This window comes from Bombina bombina, chromosome 8 (assembly GCF_027579735.1).
Source record: "Bombina bombina isolate aBomBom1 chromosome 8, aBomBom1.pri, whole genome shotgun sequence".
In the NCBI taxonomy this organism is placed as follows: Eukaryota; Metazoa; Chordata; class Amphibia; order Anura; family Bombinatoridae; genus Bombina; species Bombina bombina.
In genome coordinates this window covers 299,559,192-299,582,247 of record NC_069506.1, presented here as the reverse complement: position 1 = coordinate 299,582,247, position 23,056 = coordinate 299,559,192, and the positions used below count along the sequence as shown (strand labels likewise).

The window sequence follows — 23,056 nt, the reverse complement described above, 5'->3', positions numbered from 1 at the left end:
ACACACACCCTCCTCTTTATCCTCTCACTCCTTCTTCTTTACACACAGCCCACTCCTTATCCTCTCACCCCTTCTTCTTTACACACAGCTCCCTCCTTATCCTCTCATCCCTTCTTTACACACAGCTCTCTCCTTATCCTCTCACACCTTCTTCTTTACACACAGCCTCCTCTTTATCCTCTCACTCCTTCTTTACACACAGCCTCCTCCTTATCCTCTCACCCCTTCTTCTTTACACACAGCCTCCTCTTTATCCTCTCACCCCTTCTTCTTTACACACAGCCTCCTCCTTATCCTCTCACCCCTTCTTCTTTACACACAGCCTCCTCCTTATTCTCTCACCCCTTCTTCTTTACACACAGCATCCTCCTTATCCTCTCACCCCTTCTTGTTTACACACAGACCCCTCCTTATCCTCTCACCCCTTGTTCTTTACACACAGCCGCCTCTTTATCCTCTCACCCCTTCTTCTTTACACACAGCCGCCTCTTTATCCTCTCACCCCTTCTTCTTTACACACAGCCTCCTCCTTATCCTCTCACCCCTTCTTCTTTACACACAGCCTCCTCTTTATCCTCTCACCCCTTCTTCTTTACACACAGCCCCCTCCTTATCCTCTCACCCCTTCTTTACACACAGCCCCCTCCTTATCTCTCACACCTTCTTCTTTACACACAGCCTCCTCTTTATCCTCTCACCCCTTCTTCTTTACACACAGCCTCCTCCTTATCCTCTCACCCCTTCTTTACACACAGCCCCCTCCTTATCCTCTCATCCCTTCTTTACACACAGCCTCCTCCTTATCCTCTCACCCCTTCTTTACACACAGCCTCCTCCTTATCCTCTCAACCCTTCTTTACACAAAGCTCCCTCCTTATCATCTCACACCTTCTTCTTTACACACAGCCTCCTCTTTATCCTCTCACCCCTTCTTTACACAAAGCCCCCTCCTTATCCTCTCACACCTTCTTCTTTACACACAGCTCCCTCCTTATCCTCTCACACCTTCTTCTTTACACACAGCCCCCTCCTTATCCTCTCACCCCTTCTTTACACACAGCCCCCTCCTTATCTCTCACACCTTCTTCTTTACACACAGCCTCCTCTTTATCCTCTCACCCCTTCTTCTTTACACACAGCCTCCTCCTTATCCTCTCACCCCTTCTTCTTTACACACAGCCTCCTCCTTATCCTCTCACCCCTTCTTCTTTACACACAGCCTCCTCCTTATCCTCTCACCCCTTCTTCTTTACACACAGCCTCCTCCTTATCCTCTCACCCCTTCTTTACACACAGCCCCCTCCTTATACTCTCATCCCTTCTTTACACACAGCCTCCTCCTTATCCTCTCACCCCTTCTTTACACACAGCCTCCTCCTTATCCTCTCACCCCTTCTTTACACACAGCCTCCTCCTTATCCTCTCACCCCTTCTTTACACACAACCTCCTCCTTATCCTCTCACCCCTTCTTTACACACAGCCTCCTCCTTATCCTCTCACCCCTTCTTTACACAAAGCTCCCTCCTTATCCTCTCACCCCTTCTTCATTACACACAGTCGCCTCCTTATCCTCTCACCCCTTCTTCTTTACACTCAGCCCCCTCCTTATCCTCTCACCCCTTCTTCTTTACACACAGCCTCCTCCTTATCCTCTCACCCCTTCTTCTTTACACACAGCTGCCTCTTTATCCTCTCACCCCTTCTTCTTTACACACAGCCCCCTTCTTATCCTCTCACCCCTTCTTCTTTACACACAGCCCCCTCCTTATCCTCTCACCCCTTCTTTTTTACACACAGCCGCCTCCTTATCCTCTCATCCCTTCTTCTTTACACACAGCTGCCTCTTTATCCTTTCACCCCTTCTTCTTTACACACAGCCGCCTCTTTATCCTCTCACCCCTTCTTCTTTACACACAGCCTCCTCCTTATCCTCTCACCCCTTCTTCTTTACACACAGCCTCCTCCTTATCCTCTCACCCCTTCTTCTTTACACACAGCCTCCTCCTTATCCTCTCACCCCTTCTTCTTTACACACAGCCTCCTCCTTATCCTCTCACCCCTTCTTTACACACAGCCCCCTCCTTATACTCTCATCCCTTCTTTACACACAGCCTCCTCCTTATCCTCTCACCCCTTCTTTACACACAGCCTCCTCCTTATCCTCTCACCCCTTCTTTACACACAGCCTCCTCCTTATCCTCTCACCCCTTCTTTACACACAGCCTCCTCCTTATCCTCTCACCCCTTCTTTACACACAGCCTCCTCCTTATCCTCTCACCCCTTCTTTACACACAGCCTCCTCCTTATCCTCTCACCCCTTCTTTACACAAAGCTCCCTCCTTATCCTCTCACACCTTCTTCTTTACACACAGCCTCCTCTTTATCCTCTCACCCCTTCTTTACACAAAGCCCCCCTCCTTATCCTCTCACACCTTCTTCTTTACACACAGCCCCCTCCTTATCCTCTCACCCCTTCTTTACACACAACCCCCTCCTTATCCTCTCACACCTTCTTTACACACAGCCTCCTCTTTATCCTCTCACCCCTTCTTCTTTACACACAGCTGCCTCTTTATCCTCTCACCCCTTCTTCTTTACACACAGCCTCCTCCTTATCCTCTCACCCCTTCTTTACACACAGCCTCCTCCTTATCCTCTCACCCCTTCTTCTTTATACACAGCCGCCTCCTTATCCTCTCACCCCTTCTTTATACACAGCCTCCTCCTTATCCTCTCACACCTTCTTTACACACAGCCTCCTTATCCTCTCACCCCTTCTTCTTTACACACAACCCACTCCTTATCCTCTCACCCCTTCTTCTTTACACACAGCCCCCTCCTTATCCTCTCACCCCTTCTTCTTTACACTCAGCCTCCTCCTTATCCTCTCACCCCTTCTTCTTTACACACAGCCGCCTCCTTATCCTCTTACCCTTTCTTTATACACAGCTGCCTTCTTATCCTCTCACCCCTTCTTCTTTACACACAGCCTCCTCCTTATCCTCTCACCCCTTCTTTACACACAGCCTCCTCCTTATCCTCTCACCCCTTCTTTACACACAGCCTCCTCTTTATCCTCTCACCCCTTCTTCTTTACACACAGCCTCCTCTTTATCCTCTCACCCCTTCTTCTTTACACACAGCTGCCTCTTTATCCTCTCACCCCTTCTTCTTTACACACAACCTCCTCCTTATCCTCTCACCCCTTCTTTACACACAGCCTCCTCCTTATCCTCTCACCCCTTCTTCTTTACATACAGCCTCCTCATTATCCTCTCACCCCTTCTTCTTTACACACAGCCTCCTCCTTATCCTCTCACCCCTTCTTCTTTACACACAGCCTCCTCCTTATCCTCTTACCCCTTCTTCTTTACACACAGCCTCCTCTTTATCCTCTCATCCCTTCTTCTTTACACACAGCCTCCTCTTTATCCTCTCACCCCTTATTTACATACAGCCCCCTCCTTATCCTCTCATCCCTTCTTCTTTACACACAGCCTCCTCCTTATCCTCTCATCCCTTCTTCTTTACACACAGTCGCCTCCTTATCCTCTCACCCCTTCTTCTTTACACTCAGCCCCCTCCTTATCCTCTCACCCCTTCTTCTTTACACACAGCCTCCTCCTTATCCTCTTACCCCTTCTTCTTTACACACAGCCTCCTCTTTATCCTCTCATCCCTTCTTCTTTACACACAGCCTCCTCTTTATCCTCTCACCCCTTATTTACATACAGCCCCCTCCTTATCCTCTCATCCCTTCTTCTTTACACACAGCCTCCTCCTTATCCTCTCATCCCTTCTTCTTTACACACAGCCCCCTTCTTATCCTCTCACCCCTTCTTCTTTACACACAGTCGCCTCCTTATCCTCTCACCCCTTCTTCTTTACACACAGCCCCCTTCTTATCCTCTCACCCCTTCTTCTTTACACACAGCCCCCTCCTTATCCTCTCACCCCTTATTTACATACAGCCCCCTCCTTATCCTCTCATCCCTTCTTCTTTACACACAGTCGCCTCCTTATCCTCTCACCCCTTCCTCTTTACACACAGCCCCCTTCTTATCCTCTCACCCCTTCTTCTTTACACACAGCCCCCTCCTTATCCTCTCACCCCTTCTTCTTTACACACAGCCGCCTCCTTATCCTCTCACCCCTTCTTTACACACAGCTGCCTCCTTATCCTCTCACACCTTCTTCTTTACACACAGCCGCCTCCTTATCCTCTCACCCCTTCTTTACACACAGCTGCCTCCTTATCCTCTCACACCTTCTTCTTTACACACAGCCTCCTCCTTATCCTCTCACCCCTTCTTTACACACAGCCTCCTCCTTATCCTCTCACCCCTTCTTTACACACAGCCTCCTCTTTATCCTCTCACCCCTTCTTCTTTACACACAGCTGCCTCTTTATCCTCTCACCCCTTCTTCTTTACACACAACCTCCTCCTTATCCTCTCACCCCTTCTTTACACACAGCCTCCTCCTTATCCTCTCACCCATTCTTCTTTATACACAGCCGCCTCCTTATCCTCTCACCCCTTCTTCTTTATACACAGCCTCCTCCTTATCCTCTCACCCCTTCTTCTTTACACACAGCCTCCTTATACTCTCACCCCTTCTTCTTTACACACAGCCCCCTTCTTATCCTCTCACCCCTTCTTCTTTACACACAGCCGCCTCCTTATCCTCTCACCCCTTCTTCTTTACACACAGCCCCCTCCTTATCCTCTCATCCCTTCTTCTTTACACACAGCCCCCTCCTTATCCTCTCACCCCTTCTTCTTTACACAAAGCCTCCTCCTTGTCCTCTCATCCCTTCTTCTTTACACACAGCCCCCTTCTTATCCTCTCACCCCTTCTTCTTTACACACAGTCGCCTCCTTATCCTCTCACCCCTTCTTCTTTACACACAGCCCCCTTCTTATCCTCTCACCCCTTCTTCTTTACACACAGCCCCCTCCTTATCCTCTCACCCCTTATTTACATACAGCCCCCTCCTTATCCTCTCATCCCTTCTTCTTTACACACAGTCGCCTCCTTATCCTCTCACCCCTTCCTCTTTACACACAGCCCCCTTCTTATCCTCTCACCCCTTCTTCTTTACACACAGCCCCCTCCTTATCCTCTCACCCCTTCTTCTTTACACACAGCCGCCTCCTTATCCTCTCACCCCTTCTTTACACACAGCTGCCTCCTTATCCTCTCACACCTTCTTCTTTACACACAGCCGACTCCTTATCCTCTCACCCCTTCTTTACACACAGCTGCCTCCTTATCCTCTCACACCTTCTTCTTTACACACAGCCTCCTCCTTATCCTCTCACCCCTTCTTTACACACAGCCTCCTCCTTATCCTCTCACCCCTTCTTTACACACAGCCTCCTCTTTATCCTCTCACCCCTTCTTCTTTACACACAGCTGCCTCTTTATCCTCTCACCCCTTCTTCTTTACACACAACCTCCTCCTTATCCTCTCACCCCTTCTTTACACACAGCCTCCTCCTTATCCTCTCACCCATTCTTCTTTATACACAGCCGCCTCCTTATCCTCTCACCCCTTCTTCTTTATACACAGCCTCCTCCTTATCCTCTCACCCCTTCTTCTTTACACACAGCCTCCTTATACTCTCACCCCTTCTTCTTTACACACAGCCCCCTTCTTATCCTCTCACCCCTTCTTCTTTACACACAGCCGCCTCCTTATCCTCTCACCCCTTCTTCTTTACACACAGCCCCCTCCTTATCCTCTCATCCCTTCTTCTTTACACACAGCCCCCTCCTTATCCTCTCACCCCTTCTTCTTTACACAAAGCCTCCTCCTTATCCTCTCACCCCTTCTTCTTTACACACAGCTGCCTCTTTATCCTCTCACCCCTTCTTTACACACAGCAGCCTCTTTATCCTCTCACCCCTTCTTCTTTACACACAGCTGCCTCTTTATCCTCTCATCCCTTCTTTACACACAGCCCCCTTCTTATCCTCTCACCCCTTCTTCTTTACACACAGCCCCCTCCTTATCCTCTCACCCCTTCTTCTTTACACAGAGCCCCCTCCTTATTCACTATACATTTTTGGGATGAGATAATAATCAGGACATGATCATTAAAAAAAACAAAACAAAAAAACAAAAAAAAACAATGGTCTCATAGGATGAGCCATTTTGCAGAGAACTGCTGGACTGCAGGAGAGCACAGATACTTTGGTGAAAAAATAAACATAATTTATAGGTGAAGCCTTTATTGGCCAATAGAGGACACATACACTTCAAAGGGACTTGAAACCCAGAAACTTTCTTTCATGATTTAAATAGAGCAAACAGTTTTAAACAATTTTCCAGTTCACTTCTATTATCTAATGTGCTTCATTCTCTTGGTATCCTTTGTTGGAATGTCCCTTTAACTGTACATGACACTAAATGGGACATACAAGTCAAAATTAAACTTTCATAATTAAAACAGGACATACAGTTTAAACAACAACAACAACTTCTAATTAACTTATTTTACCTCTCTCTCTCAACTTTTTCTTGACAGCATACTTAGGTAGGCTACATTATTTGTAGCTGTGTAAAACACTGCTGCCATAGAGTACTAAAGACACGTGCACTTATGAGCCTACCTTTTTTTACTATTCAATAAAAAATACCAGGAAAACAAAGCAAGTTTGATCAGAAGTAAATTGGAAAGTTGTTTAAAATTGCATGCTCTATCTGAATCATGAAAGTTTAAAGGGACATGAAACCTAAAGTGTTTCTTTTATGATATAGAACGAGCATGCAATTAAAATTAAACAACTTTCCAATTTACTTCTGTTATCTAATGTGCTTCATTCTCTTGATATGTTTTGCTGAAAAGCATATCTAGATAGGCTCAGTAGCTGCTAATTGGTGGTTGCACATAGATGCCTCGTGTGATTGGCTCACCCATGTGCATTGCTATTTCTTCAACACAGGATATCTAAAGAATGAAGCAAATAAGAAAAATAAATTAGAGAGTTTAAAATTGTTTTCTCTATCTGAATCATGAAAGAAAATTAAGAGGTTTAATGTCCCTTTAATTTGGACTTTACTTTCCCTTTAAAAATACTAGCAAAAGGGAGGCCCCTGATAATGTAAGACGCATAGTGACGCTGATAGAATATCTGAAGGTAACAGAAACGCCTTCTCTGCTCCTTTCTCTGGATACGGAGAAGGCGTTTGACAGAGTAGATTGGCAATATATGATGGCAGTTCTCGAATATATGGGATTTGGTAGTAAATTTAGGGGGGCAATCAAAAATATATACACAAATCCAGTAGCAACAATTAGGGCAGCGTGATATCAGTCTCGACCTATCAATATACTGAATGGAACTCGTCAGGGATGTCCGTTATCTCCACTTTTATTTGCGTTGTGCATAGAACCTTTGGCGTCTTGTATTCGTAACTCTAAGGATATCCATGGGGTTAAATTAAATAAAGGGGAACAAACACTAACTTTATTTGCAGACGATATCTTGCTTACAATTACAAAACCAATGCTTTCCCTCCCTAATTTGTACAAATTATTAGAAGATTTTTCCAATGTTTCAGGTTTCAAAATAAATTTGGATAAATGCGAAGCACTCCCTCTATCATTACCAACACACACACAAAAGTTGATAGAAGCGAACTTTGATTTTAAATGGGTTTATCATTCCCTAAAATATCTAGGAATACAAATCACAGACACCATAGAAACATTGTATAAAGCAAACTACATCCCAATTTACAAAACTATAAGAAGAGATATATTGAAATGGAAGAAAGGGAACTTTTCTTGGTATGGCAGATTCTCGGCCATTAAAATGAATGTCCTACCAAGACTGTTATATCTATTTAGAGCTTTACCTATTAAAATCCCAATAAAAGAGCTTGAAGAACTACAATCTGAAATTATTAAATTTATAAGAGGACATAAAACAGCTAGAATAGCTGCTCATATTTTAAAACAACACAAGCTATTAGGAGGTGTAGGAGTCCCTAATCTTAGAGATTATTATCATGCTGCCAGACTGGCACAAAATGCTCTTTTATGTAAAGATTGCCAGGGGATGACATGGCCAGGTATTGAAGCAGATATTGGAAGACTAAGCACTCCGGGAGATATATTATGGAAACCCTCAGATCTAAAAGACCAGAGGATAATTAAACTAAAAACTACAGAAGATTCTAAGCTTATGTGGGAGGTCACTAACACATACAATGAAATTACTCTCGCCACACACTATTATAATACCTCTAAGTACACTACTCCCAAAAGAATTTCAAAAACAAATAGATAAGTGGGGAAATAAAGGCCTCTATAGGGTAGCTGATTTCCTAGACAATGGGAAGTTGTTGACATTTACACAATTAAGAGATAAAATACACCCAAATACATTGCACTGGTTTTTATATCTCCAAATTTCCCATGCTATAAATACATATAGACTAGGCAGCATCCCAGCCTGCCCAAAAACTGCTCTGGAACAAATGATAATGACACCCGGTAGAAATAAAAAAATGATTACACGCTTATACTTAGCCATTCAAGAAGCAAATAGTTCAGCAAAATTGGTAATTTATGACAAATGGGAACAAGATTTAGCTATAACCTATGATAGAGAAGATTGGAGCCAGATATTCTCTTCAATAAGGAGAAGCTTAATAGGGGCAGACCTTATCGAAAACTCAATAAAAACCTCATATAGATGGTACCTTACACCACTGAAATCCTCACACTACACCACACAGGGTAGTAGATTATGTTATCGGGGATGTAAAGGGATAGGGACCTATTTTCACATGTGGTGGGAGTGTCCAAAGATACAACCTACATGGGACAAGCTTTCTCAACTATTTAAGGTGATTCTAGACGACTCCTTTACATTATCAGCCTCACAGGCCTTACTACATATCCCCCAGGAGTCACTGAACTCAATTACTAATAGATGGGTTAATATTATATGTACCGCAACCAGAATATGTATAGCTAGAAAATGGAAAGTGGGGGCTCCAGAATGGGGTGAGGTACTGATCAAAATTGAAGATGTTTATAATATGCTAGAATCAGCTGCATGGATACAAGGGACATCTGAGAGATTCCAAAACATGTGGATACACTGGATTTTAAATAAACAGAAATATGTAGGTACATACAGATCAACACTACGTAACCAATAAGGCTTTTTTAGGGCAATTAAATTGGAGAGAATAGGAACTTTCTTAAATATAGATATAGCGTTCTAAAGAAATCTACAACATTGTCACTGCTCGACGGGAAAAGTTTAAAGTTAAAGGTTTTTCTTTGTATACAGTTATGAAGTTTAGGTTTAGGGAAATGGGATAAGAAGGGGGAGGGGGTGGAGATGGAGTTAGGGAAGGCAGAGGGGAAGGGGGGAGAAAAATTGATGAAAATTATATAAACAGGGTGCTGAAAACTTTAATTGTTTTAAGAATACTAGGACATTGTAACCCAGCACACTGTTTTATTATGTTGTATTTGATGTGATCCATGACAATAAAAATTATTTCAAATAAAAATACTAGCAAAGCCCTTTATATACCAGCTGGGTGGCAGCTTTGGTCATTTAAGAATACATTCTAAAATACTTTGTACTTGTTTGTATACAAAATACGCAAGCAGTAAAGCAGTCAACACCAAAATTGTTATTGTTTAAAACGATAGATAACCCCTTTACTACCCATCCCAGAGCTTTGCACAACCAACATTGTTAGATTAATATACTTTATAACATTTAAACCTAGAAATGTCTGCCTGTTTCTAAGCCACTACAGACAGTCTCTTATCACATGCTTTTTTATTAGCTTTTCACAACAGGAGACTGCTAGTTCATGTGGGCCATATAGATAAATAACTTCACGGGCGTGAGCACAATGTTAAAATTTAGCACAACATAGTACTTAAATGCAAGTCAGTAGATGATAAATAAAAAGTCATGTGATCAGGGGACTGTCAGAAGATGCTTAGATACAAGGTAATTACAGAGGTAAAAAGTATATTACTATAACTGTGTTGGTTATGCAAAACTAGGGAATGGGTAATAAAGGGATCATCTATCTTTTAAAACAATAAAAATTCTGGTGTAGACTGTCCCTTTAATGCTGAAGTTTACTGTCATTTAAGAATAATAAAGCTGATTTTTTGTAATCCTTATTTAGGTTTCACCTCTAATCTTATAAATATTGTACACTATTATATCATTAAAGCAGATTATTAGTTACAAAAGTGTTTAACCCTTGCTAAGGCAGAAATCTAGTTCGCTCCTGTGCCAGTTCAGATGAAGATACAACTCCTGGAAATCCAATCACAAGAAGCATACATGTGTATCCATTTATTGCCAGCACTAATCATCTTCTGGAACAGTAGAGAGAGCAGTTTATTCATTTACTAGTTCGTTTTTTTACAAGGTGTACTAGACAAAACAAAACACTTGTCAGTTGGAGAAAGTATTTCATTCTTTATTGTTGTCCACAGGTGTAATACAGGTGTGTTAGACAAGGCAGTCTCTCAATATGAAACTGACGCATTTTGCAAATGCTCACAAGATTTTTTGTTACCATAATGCCCCATAATAATAAATAATAATTAGAAGGGACATGAAAATCTAAATGATTTTTTCATGATTCACACAGAGCAAGCAAATTAAAAAGTAATCCATTTCAGTTTTATTGTCAACTTGGCCTCTCCTTTGTTAAAACTTAGCTCCTTTTCATGAGAGAATGCTGAGGTTGGCTCAGGAGTGCATATCCCCCAACTATCCCAATTTTCGCGGGACAGTCCCGATTTTAGGGGTCTGCCCCCCCCCCTGTCCCGATTTGCCCCATGCATTTAAAAAAAAAATGTTTTTTTTTTATTCTATTGGGCCCATACTCAGAAGCAGCTGGCTTTGCTCTCACAGGGTTAGATACCTGTTAGATTCCCTGTGGAAAAGGAATGGTGTGTGGGATAAGCAGGAGTAAGAAGGCTGCATACACTCTGACCACGGGTAATGGTGACCTCTCTAACCTACCTCTGGTAGTGATGATGTCTAACCCCTGGTGATAATACTAGCATGCCTTCAGTTTTATACAATGAGCAGTGCTAATACCAGGGTAACGAACAGTGGCAGCCGCAGACTGCCAGCTAATGTGCTTGCCAACCCCAGGACCCCATACAATGAATTACAGATACCCATATATGATGTATTGTGTGTGTCTATCTGTATCCATAACTGTGTGTGTGTGTGTATATATAAGTTTATGCTATGTAGTGTGTGTGTGTGTGTGTCTGAATGTATAAATGTAAGCTATGTAGTGTGTGTATGTGTATCTGCATGTATAAGTGTGTATCTGCATGTATAAGTGTATGCTATGTAGTGTGTGTCTGAATGTATAAATGTAAGCTATGTAGTTTGTGTATGTGTATCTGCATGTATAATTGTGTATCTGCATGTATAAGTGTATGCTATGTAGTGTGTGTCTGCATGTATAAGTGTATACTATGTAGTGTCTGTTTGTCTGCATGTATAAGTGTATGCTATGTAATGTGTGTGTGTATCTGCATGTATAAGTGTATACTATGTAGTGTGTGTGTATCTGCATGTATAAGTGTATGCTATGTAGTGTGTGTGTGTGTATCTGCATGTATAAGTGTATGCTATGTAGTGTGTGTGTGTGTGTGTATATCTGCATGTGTAAGTGTATGCTATGTAGTGTGCTACTGTGCATTTTTGCTGACTTTAAAGGCCAGAATCTAGAATAATAATGGGGAATGCAGAGAGCAGTTTTAAAAGAATTTATTATTAAATGTCCAATTAAGATAAAAATATTTAGCAATGTCTTTGCAAAGGCTAATTAAATAGTGGTTTGAGCTTGTGTTTGATTTGCTGCCTAAGTGTATTAAAATATATGACTTTATTTAGAATTTTATTTATATTACTTTAATCTTATGATTTTTTAAGCCCCGCCCACCACATTTCAATTTTTTTGCCGCTGGGGGGGGGGGGGGGGTATGTCCCTCTTTTGAATTTTGAAATGTTGGGAGGTATGGGAGTGTGCACGGGTCTTCAGGACTATACAGCAGTAGTGTTTGGAACAATGGTATACTTATATACCATACATTCCAGAAACCGGGAAAGTCCCAGTTTAGTGCATAAAAAATAGTCTCACCCGGTTCCCTCTAAAACCCGGTTTTATTTTTCACAGTGGTCAAATACAGAGTCACAGGTTTGAGTTTTTATCTTGCAAGTTTCTGACATTAGCAGTAGTATAAGGGAAGGTCTGCCACTGTGGCACAGTACACGGAAGGCAACAGAAACAAGTCAGACTGAGGCTCAAACACAGCACATTTTACAGCACCATGCACCATCTATCATGAGCCACTTTAGGTGAATAATGCCCTGCCCAACCAGTGAGATGGAATTGAAAGTGCACATCAGGCTTCACAGACCTGACCCATACCTGTCCCTGATTGGCTACAGCAGCGTTAAGATAAGAATTGCAAAACAAAGCATGTTTTGCTAACATAATGGCTGTGGCAAGCTGTGTCTGGATTAGATATGTAAATTAAAATACTTTGTTAGATCCGAGTGCAGAAGAAGGCCGCCGCTCGCACTGTTCAGCTCTTTTCCAAGCCGGATTTATACTTGTGGAAGTGCAGCATGCTAGATCTTAGTTAGTGTGTTGTACTTTCACAAGGAGAAATCTGTCTCTGAAAACAGCTGAATGCCGCGAGCAACCGCCTTCTTCCACAATCAGATACTAACAAAGTATCCAAATGCACATATCTAGTCTGGAATGGAGCCCCCAAATAATGCAAAGAGGTGCGTGGAGTTTGGCAAAAAAGGTGTTAATTCATTCCAAAAAATTCCACTCTCGCCTAATATGTTAATTTATTGCACAACTGCAGAGAAAAATATTGTATATAATTACAAGGACTTACTGCCCTTTTCATTTTAACTTACATGTTAAAGGGACACTAAAGTCAAAATTAAACTCTCATGATCCATATAGAGCAGCAATTTTAAACAACTTTCCAATTTACTTCCATTAACAAAATGTGCACGGTCTTTTTATATTTACACTTTATGAATCCCCAGCTCCTACTGAGCATGTGCAAGAATTCACAGAATATACCTATAGGCAAACTGAGCATGTGCAAGAGTTTACAGAATATAAGTATATGCATTTGTGTTTGGCTGATGGCTGTCACACGATGCAGGAGTGTAAATAGACATAACTTTTTAACCCTTTAACGCCGTTACTACGTTGTATTCCATCCGAACTTTTCTGGGCTTTAACGCTGATGGATGAAATACAACGTCCTAACGGCTTGTATTTCCTGAAGCCACTGGCGCTTCCCTGATGGGATCGCGGTCTGGGGGGCGAGCCTAGCATCATAGAGATGCCCCCCTGATGCAATCCCATCATTGAAATCTCGTGATCGCGTGCACGATCGCGAGATTTCAAATTGTTTGTATCGGAACAGTTGTTCCAATGTAGACACTTTCACCCCAACAGGAAAGGGTTAAATTTGACAGAAAAAGATCTACTACTTATTTGAAGTTCAGGCTATGTTCTATTGCATTGTCTTGTTAATATGTGTTTGTTCATTATGCAAATCTCCTGTATTTACTGGTCTTTTAATTAAAGAACACACACCAAATTCCTTGCAAAATCAGCCAATCCTGATAAATAATACATAGTTTATGCGATTAGCCACAGGCTGTGCAAAAAGAACTATCAGCATTAGAGCTGCCCCTCCTGGGAATGCTTCCACCTGTTGTCACCTACAGATGCTCAGCCGTGTGGTTACTCACAATATACAGGTGCTACTCCCTCCCTGGTATTTTCAAGGTAAAAAGGTTTCACATGACATGGGAAACCATCAAATCTTCTGAGACGTGTAATCCTCACCCAAGGCTGAGCTCAGGAGATCTCTGTGGTGTGTGTAATTAAGCACCTTCTTTATCTGTTCAGACCTCTAATTTTATTACACCACTATACACTTTGCTATGTTAGATTTAATTTCAGTAACAAATTATTGGGTGGGGAATGTGTAGGAGATAAATAAAATATCAATGGCAAGTTATTGAATACATATAATTCAGTATACACATTGTTTTAATCTACAAGTAACATCTGAAAACTACAAGAAATTAATTTTACTTAAATTTCTTTAAAATATATATATATATATATATATATATATATATATATATATATATATATATATATATAAACAAGGTTTAACCATTTGGCTAACAACGTGGGCTACAACACATTAAATGCTTTTAAAAATAGCTGCCATCCAGCTACAACCTATGCTGAGTAAAACAACAACTTGCTGATAAATACTATAAATAAGAAAATATTTCTAAAGTAGAAAACGTTTTGTTGAGGGCACCATAATCCTAATTAACAGCAAACGAGTTAAAGCTTTAGTTTAAGCATCAAACAAATACATTGTGTCCAACTCTCCATTATCAACTACAACGTATAAAATATTTTCTTTACAATTAACAATAAAGTGTGTTTTTGTTCGATTGTCAAATAAAAGAGCATAATAAAAAAAAAAACTAATAACCCTTTGATTGCCTGTTAGCCACTTGATTTCTTATTTCAAAATCTACACTAAAACCCCATAACTTGCTTCTTGCTATACAGCAGAGCACTAAACTAAAATGTTTGCACCAGTAAAAAATAAAAAAAAAGTGTTGTTTGAGATGTGCTGCATTATTATTAATTGAATGTGCATGTTGCTTACCTGTAGTGTGTGAGGTGGCTGGGCAGAATGTAGGAGTGAAGTCTAACAAGTGCTCTGTATGCTGGTGTCTAATAACCTTTGCACAGGTGATTTTGAAAAAAAAAAAGACAAACAGGCTTGTTCACTTTGTAACCTGTTAGGTTTCTCCCTCTACAGAAATGTAACAATACTGGTACCTGCTTTTGCTAGATCAGTGTATGTGATCTGACAGTCTCCTAAAAGGATTAGATACATTATATAATGCCTGTTCTATAACCAGTACTAAAATGCTGCATGTACATAATAATGCAAAGATAAAATACTGTAATGTGTTAGATTATATTGTTGCAGTAAAGCATGCATGTAACTATGTGTTTAATCATGTAATGGCATTAAACTACTGTTCAGGAGTCAATCCGAATTGCACTAGGATATTGTGTTTAGACTCGTTTCCCAAGTAAACATATCGTTCCCCAAGCCCTTGTGCTGTAATAAAATGCTGTATATTTCACTAGAGCATTTCTTTATACAATTACTTTGTCCCTTTAAATCTTTTTTACCATTTTATCCAGAGATATGCTACTCATTTTTAATTTTTATATTGTCAAATAAAACTGCATACATTTGAAAAATGAACATATAAAACTTGCTTTAGTCTTTTCCTGCTATATGTAATAAAGATGGTACATAGCAATGCCTTGCAGACCTCTTGGTAATAAGGAGCATTGCTGGATTACAAAAAGGTATATGGCTACAGTAACAAACTCACTGGGTCCTGAGCAGTCCTACCTGACTTCATGCTCTGGTAAATGTTCCTTATTCTGAGATCAGATCAGGTATATCCTGTACTTCATATACAGGTGTTAATTATTTCCTGTGTAACTGCAGATACATCACATGCACACACAGAATTTATACACTAACTAGTGTCTGTGATAGAGACATTTAAATAAACTGATTTTATATTTTTTCTTTTTGATAATGAATAAATAAAGGTAACAATTGTCAGAAAAAAAGAACATTAAATTTAAACAACCGTTTCTACCATTTGTTTATTAGTGAAACAACTGAACCAGAGGCTTTCATCATTTATTCATTGCGTTTCTACCTCTAGTTTATAAACTAAAAAGAACAAAGTTTGTAATTGTTAATTAAAAAATAAAAATTCAATGAATTTATGAAATTCAGGAAACATAAGGTAATTTATGAAGGAGTGACCCTATATAACAATGTGCTTAACTCCTACACGCCCTTTAGCTACAAAGTAGACAACACACAAAACCTGCTATCTACCATCCTATATTAAAAGGATGTGACATTGAAATCCATATTGTATCTTTCATGATTTAGAAAGAACATGCAATTTTTTTTTATTTATTTTTTTACCTCAGCATTCTTTATTAAAACAAACATTTCTTATAAAAGAGGAAGTACAATTTGTCTATTTTGTAATGTGTATACACACACAGGCACCTTATTAAAATACCCTGGTCCTAGCACATTGTAATTCTGTTTTTTATATCTGCTGATAAATTCTGCTTCTTTTTAACATAAAAATAAACACTACAGAATTTTGCAGAGAAATACAAATAAATTATGATTTTAAAGGGACAGTCAAGTCAAAAATAAACTTTCATGATTCAGATAGGGCATGTCATTTTTTTTTTTTTATTATTATTTATTTATAACCAGCAATGCATACAACAGAGAAAAGAAAGAAAAACATATCTTGTGCCACGCAGGGCTCATAAGAAAACAAAAAAAAAGAGATAACATAAAATCAAAAAGATTTATCAGTGTTATTAACATTTCACTAAGTTAAGTTGTATATTCTGCTGGGGTTTTTCTTTTTAGGTTTACAAAATAAATTCCTCAGACGTCATTCCCTTCATGACGTCACATATAAAATGGACATACAAAACAACATAAACAGAAAGGAAGAAAAAAAAAAAAAAAAAAAGGAGAGACCCAGCTAAATAAACTGTGTCATTGAGATCATATATTTATGCAGCTTAATATTCTCTACTGGTTCATAACAAAGTTGTGCTAGAGTCTGCACTTAGTGTCTTAACAGTTTTAAGGTCTATATGGGGGGTATCTTTTAAAGGTGTTCTTGGATTTTCTCTGATCATTCTATTGTGACAATTTGATCCTTTATTAGATCTAAGTATTTAATCAGGAGAGTGGTCGAGGTCCAAGTCAAGAGTAGGACAAAAATGGCCTCTAAGCAGATGAGCAGGTCATACCAGAGCAGAACAGTATATAGCACATAACAATACTGCAAGGTTAGAGAGAGAAGGAGAGAGAAAGAAAAAAAAAAAGACAATCCAGGGAGGTGTTCCTTTGTTTTTTACTGTCCCCTCCTCCCCCGTCTACCAGATACCAAGAAGAACTATTTCTGAATTTTTAAATGGAAAAATCAGATAATCAATTTCCCTTTCATGGAATGTTTTTATGAAAGCTGCCCATTTATTGAAGAAATTCTTTATATCCGATTCCTTGTCAATATTCGTATCTTTTTGTTCAAGTACACACTGTTTTTTTAGATAATTCTTAACTTCGGCAATAGTAGGGAGTGTTCGCATTTTCCATTTTTTGCAAATCAAATACCTAGAGGTTAGGATAGAGAGATTTATTAATTTTTCATTAGTCTGATAACTATTCTCTATATTTAAACATAGCATAATTTGATATAGTGTTAGTGCAAGTGTTTCGATTTTCAAAACAGTTTTAAGCCAGTATTCTAGCTTATTCCAGAATCTTCTGATTTTGGGACACTGCCAAAACATATGTATCAGGTCTGCCGCTGGAAAAGAACATTTAGGGCATTTATTAAATTGTTGGTTATGCACTCTGTTACAGAAGCATTAGTTATTCTGTTGTGAAGAGCTTATTTCCCAGCAGCAATGCCTGAACCAGCAAGCCAGCGCCTAAGAAGGGCTCCAAGAAAACTGTAACAAGTTTCATTTCATAAAGAGTTAACTCTTTTTTTTCAGCTTTTAGAAACTATTGTCTAATCACCTCTGGAGCCAGACTGCTAATTGATAAGATGAACTTGTAAACTTGTTATCTTAAGTACTGTAATCCTATTGTGGCCTGTCAAAGGACAGTGCTCTCTATCTAAATGTGTGATGGGGGATTTTGTGCTTCCCCCCCTCTCCCCCTGGGAGTGCCCTGTGTGCATGTAACCTTAATAAAAAGCAGGCTGGGCATCCCAGTCCTGAGTTCTTGTTTGACCCTCAATCGCAGCGTTGACTCGTTTTTGTGGGCAGAAGGGTATCCTAGCTGTACTGCAGCTAAGGGAGATTATTCTATATTTGCGAGACTCATATATAATACTATGGAAAGCAGCTTCTCCCCTCTTTAGCAATAGGGATCCAGGCTACTAAGCGGTCCATCTCTCAGCGAGACTAAGGGTAACCGTAACATTTGGCGGCAGCGGCGGGATTTTCCTGGATTTCCTAGGAGAGGTACAGAACGGATGGAGAGCGCTTACGAAAAATTGAAGCGTACAACCCTAAAGGATTTACTTGAAAGCAGAGGGGGGTACGCCAGCAACCGGCCGAGGAGAGAGCTGATCGCAGAATTGACCGAACTGGATCAGAGCTTCACAATGGCGGAAACACCGACCACGATTAGTGACGAAAAAACCAGGATTGTTCGGGAAAGGCTCTCATTATACGGGCCGAACCCCTCCATGGAATTGGTACAGCAGTTGATGGCGGAGGCGGACGAGGATATACGAGAGACTCGAGCCCACGAACTCAACCTAGCGAACGCACACCGCAATGCTGAAGCCCCGCAGGTAATCATCCCTGTCGAAAATGCTGGGAGGCCCAAGATACCCTATGCGGCATTTCGACCCTTCCTAGAGAGCGAGACAGGGATTGATGAATATTTGGCGGACTTCGAAAGGCAATGTGCCCTGCACCAGATTCCCAACAGAGAGTGGCCCACGATATTGTCTGGGAAACTATCCGGGCGAGCCCTGGAAGCCTTTCGTACTCTGGGTGCTGAGGAAGTGACACAGTATGAGCTAGTTAAGGAGACACTGTTGCGACGGTACGCTGTAACTCCGGACACGTATCGCCGACAGTTTCGGGGCACGGAAAAGAAGCCTAACGATACCCATATGGAATGGGCGCACCGAATGCGGAGAGCGGCAAATCACTGGCTGAGCGGAAGTAAAGCGGTGACTGGGGAGGAAATTTTACAATTGTTTCTCTTAGAACATTTTTATAATGGCATGGAACAGCAAGGGAAGGAATGGCTGCGAGACAGGCGGCCTTCTACCTTAGAAGAAGCAGCCAAATTGGCCGATGAACATTATGACTCCCGTCTTCACGAACCCATGAACTACCGAGCTCCAGCACGGGTCGAACCCAGAGAGGTTTACCGTGCACCCCCTCGTGCTGAATTCCGAGCCCCGGTGCCCACAGGGCCCGTCCGACACTCAGGACCACCCAATAACAGCTCTGAGCGTCCCAGACCGACTTGCCACCGATGCAAGCAACCAGGGCATTTTATGGCTAGCTGCCCCCTTAATACGCACCAGACACCCAGGAATTACAATTACCCCTCTGGGTCCTATCGTCCGGCCCGGGCCCTCTGTGTTAACCAAGAGGCCCCTATGGAGGGATATGTGGGGCCGCTTCACGAGGCAGACCCTGTATATGCTGCCTCAGATAACCGCCAGCACCATCGGCAGAGGGTATGGCTCGAGGGGCGATCTACCGAGGGATTGCGAGACACAGGGGCTACTATCACGCTGGTACAGAGTCATTTGGTGCCAGAGCACAAGCGATCCGGACAGACTGTGGCCGTTAGAGTGGCGGGGGGGGATGTGTACAAAATTCCAACAGCTAAAGTGCATCTTGATTGGGGAGCGGGAAAGGGGGCTGTGAACGTGGGCCTAATGGATAATTTACCTGCCGAAGTACTACTGGGCAACGATTTGGGCCCCATGACTTCTGCCTATGCTCCAGTATGCAACAACGAGGCGGACCCAGTGACTACACGGGCCCAAGCCCGGACGGAGCGAGAGCTCTCACCAGTGCGGGAGACACAGGTAAGACCTACCCCGACCTTGCCTGACAGGTTAGGCCCCATACCCTGGGACACCCCAGATGCCTTCGAGGCAGAGTCTAAGACTGACCCGACCTTACAAAAGTACCGGGAACGAGCAGAGACCGGAGGGGGCGGGGCAGATAACGAAACATTCTTATGGGAAAAAGGGAAACTATACCGCTGGACAGAGAAAAGGGGACAGCGTAGGCGACAGCTGGTAGTGCCCCACAAATACCGTCAAGAAATCCTCAAAATAGGCCACGACATCCCCTTAGCAGGCCACCTAGCCGTTACCCGTACCCTACACCGCATTACTCACACGTTCTTTTGGCCAGGGGTGCACGCTGACGTTAGAACTTACTGTAACACCTGCGATGTGTGTCAACGAGTAGGAAGGCGAGGCGATCACCCTAAAGCCCAGCTAGTAAATATGCCCATTGTAGAGGAACCCTTCAGCCGGGTTGCTATTGACCTAGTGGGACCACTGGCTACCCCTAGTCCCTCCGGTAAGCGATACATTCTTACCGTAGTGGACTACGCTACCAGGTACCCAGAGGCTGTCGCCCTATCCAACATACAAGCGGATACGGTAGCGAATGCCCTAGTACAGGTGTTCTCCAGGGTAGGATTTCCAAAAGAAATCCTATCCGACCGAGGCACCCAATTTACGGCTGAATTGACCCAACAACTCTGGCAGGTTTGCAAAATTAAGTCCCTCCTAAGCTCCCCATACCACCCCCAGACGAACGGGCTGTGTGAGAGGTTCAATGGGACCCTCAAGCAAATGCTCAAGACGTTCACTCAGGAATACCGAGACTGGGAACGCTTCCTGCCGCACCTCCTATTTGCTTATCGGGAGGTGCCCCAGGAAACGACAGGGTTCTCTCCCTTCGAGTTGCTCTACGGAAGAAAGGTACGGGGACCCCTAAACCTGATCCGGGAGCACTGGGAGGGAGAGATGGAGGCTGACGGTGTCCCCATTGTGCCATACGTGCTGGAACTCAGGGACCGAATGGAGCAATTAGCCAAATCCGTGCGGGCTAATCTCCAGTTGGCCCAGAGAAGACAGAAAGTATGGTACGATCGGGGGGCCCGAAAGAGAATCTTCACCATAGGACAAAAGGTGTTAGTACTTAAGCCGGTGAAGACAGACAAATTGCAGGCGTCCTGGCAGGGTCCCTACCAGATCGTAGAGAAAAGGGGAGACACCACTTATGTGATAGCTAGCTGCCACGACAACAATCTTAGAAAGACATTCCATGTAAACATGCTCAAGGAATATTTTGAGCGACCAGAGAACGTGACGGCCGTATGTTGTTCCCCTCAGGAAGACCCCGACAGTTTACCCATTCCAGTCCTATTAGAAAAGAGCCTCCCCACAGGTATAGTGGCGCAGGTTCAGATAGGGGACCGACTTAGCCCCACTGAAAGGGAGCAGCTCAACCAACTCCTCCAGTCCAAACACCTCACCTTCTCCCCGAAGCCAGGGTACACTACTTTAACCACCCACCAGGTAGATACTCCGGGACAAGCTCCCTTGCGCCAGGCTCCGTACCGAATCCCCGAAGCAGTTAGGACAGGAATGAAGAAGGAGATCGATGAGATGCTCCAGCTCAGGGTAATTGAGCCCTCCGATAGTCCCTGGGCCTCCCCAGTTGTCTTGGTGCCCAAGAAAGATGGGACCACCCGGTTCTGCGTAGACTATCGGAGGCTCAATGAAAATACCGTGACGGACGCTTACCCTATGCCCAGGGTAGACGAGCTACTCGATCGTATAGCCAGGGGAAATTACCTGACCACTATTGACCTCTGCAAAGGTTACTGGCAGATTCCCCTGGCCCCGGAGGCTATCCCCAAGTCGGCATTCGTCACCCCATTCGGCTTATATCAGTTTAGGGTAATGCCGTTTGGGATGAAGAATGCCCCAGCTACATTCCAGCGCTTGGTGGATAGGCTCCTGGATGGCTTCCAGAGTTTTGCTTGCGCCTACCTGGACGACATAGCGATCCACAGTGAGTCCTGGGAGGACCACTTAGCTCATGTGGGAATGGTTCTGGATCAGATCCGGGCTGCTGGCCTGACTCTGAAGCCAGAAGAATGCCACTTTGGGATGGCCGAGGTACAGTACCTGGGTCACCGGGTGGGGTGTGGAAAGCAGCGACCAGAGCCGGCCAAAATAGAAGCTGTCGCCAATTGGCCCACCCCCATCACTAAGACTCAGGTCCTAGCCTTCCTGGGCACGGCAGGGTACTATAGACGGTTCGTACCAGACTACAGCACACTTGCCAAACCCCTGACTGACTTGACCAAGAAGAACTTACCTCGACAGGTCCTGTGGTCTCCCCACTGTGAAACGGCTTTCCAGGCTCTCAAAAATGCTCTAATTAACGCTCCTGTCTTGGCGGCCCCAGCCCTTAACAAACGTTTTATCGTCCATACAGATGCTTCCATGTTCGGGCTGGGAGCTGTCCTCAGCCAAGTAGGCGAAGATGGAGGGGAGCATCCAGTTGCCTACATCAGCCGGAAGCTCCTGCCCCGCGAAGTCAGCTATGCAGCGGTCGAAAAGGAGTGTTTGGCTTTGGTGTGGGCATTAAAGAAATTGACTCCCTATTTATATGGTCAGGAGTTCACTCTGGTCACCGACCATAACCCGTTGGTGTGGCTGAACCGGGTCTCTGGAGATAACGGCAGGCTATTACGTTGGAGCTTATCGTTGCAAACCTTCAATTTCACCATTACTTACAGACCTGGGAAACAGAATGGCAACGCCGACGGGTTGTCCAGACAAACCGACCTCAGCCCCGCATAACCAGCGGTCTGGACAGCCTTAGTCTGCCCCGAAAAGGGGTCAGACCGTGTCTGCCAGAGTGTTCCACAGAAAGGGAGCAATGTTACAGAAGCATTAGTTATTCTGTTGTGAAGAGCTTATTTCCCAGCAGCAATGCCTGAACCAGCAAGCCAGCGCCTAAGAAGGGCTCCAAGAAAACTGTAACAAGTTTCATTTCATAAAGAGTTAACTCTTTTTTTTCAGCTTTTAGAAACTATTGTCTAATCACCTCTGGAGCCAGACTGCTAATTGATAAGATGAACTTGTAAACTTGTTATCTTAAGTACTGTAATCCTATTGTGGCCTGTCAAAGGACAGTGCTCTCTATCTAAATGTGTGATGGGGGATTTTGTGCTTCCCCCCCTCTCCCCCTGGGAGTGCCCTGTGTGCATGTAACCTTAATAAAAAGCAGGCTG

The 23,056-nt window shown here is 43.0% G+C and overlaps 1 protein-coding gene across 1 annotated transcript in view; it reads right to left on the bottom strand.

The window, feature by feature from the left end:
* TMEM45B (transmembrane protein 45B) overlaps window positions 1-14,859 on the bottom strand; it is a 68,286-nt gene extending 53,427 nt beyond the window's left edge. Inside the window, exon 1 of the mRNA XM_053691498.1 lies at window positions 14,768-14,859. The gene's annotated coding sequence lies outside the window, so the exon portion shown is untranslated. The remainder of the gene's footprint in view (window positions 1-14,767) is intronic.
* Window positions 14,860-23,056: the final 8,197 nt, after the last annotated feature.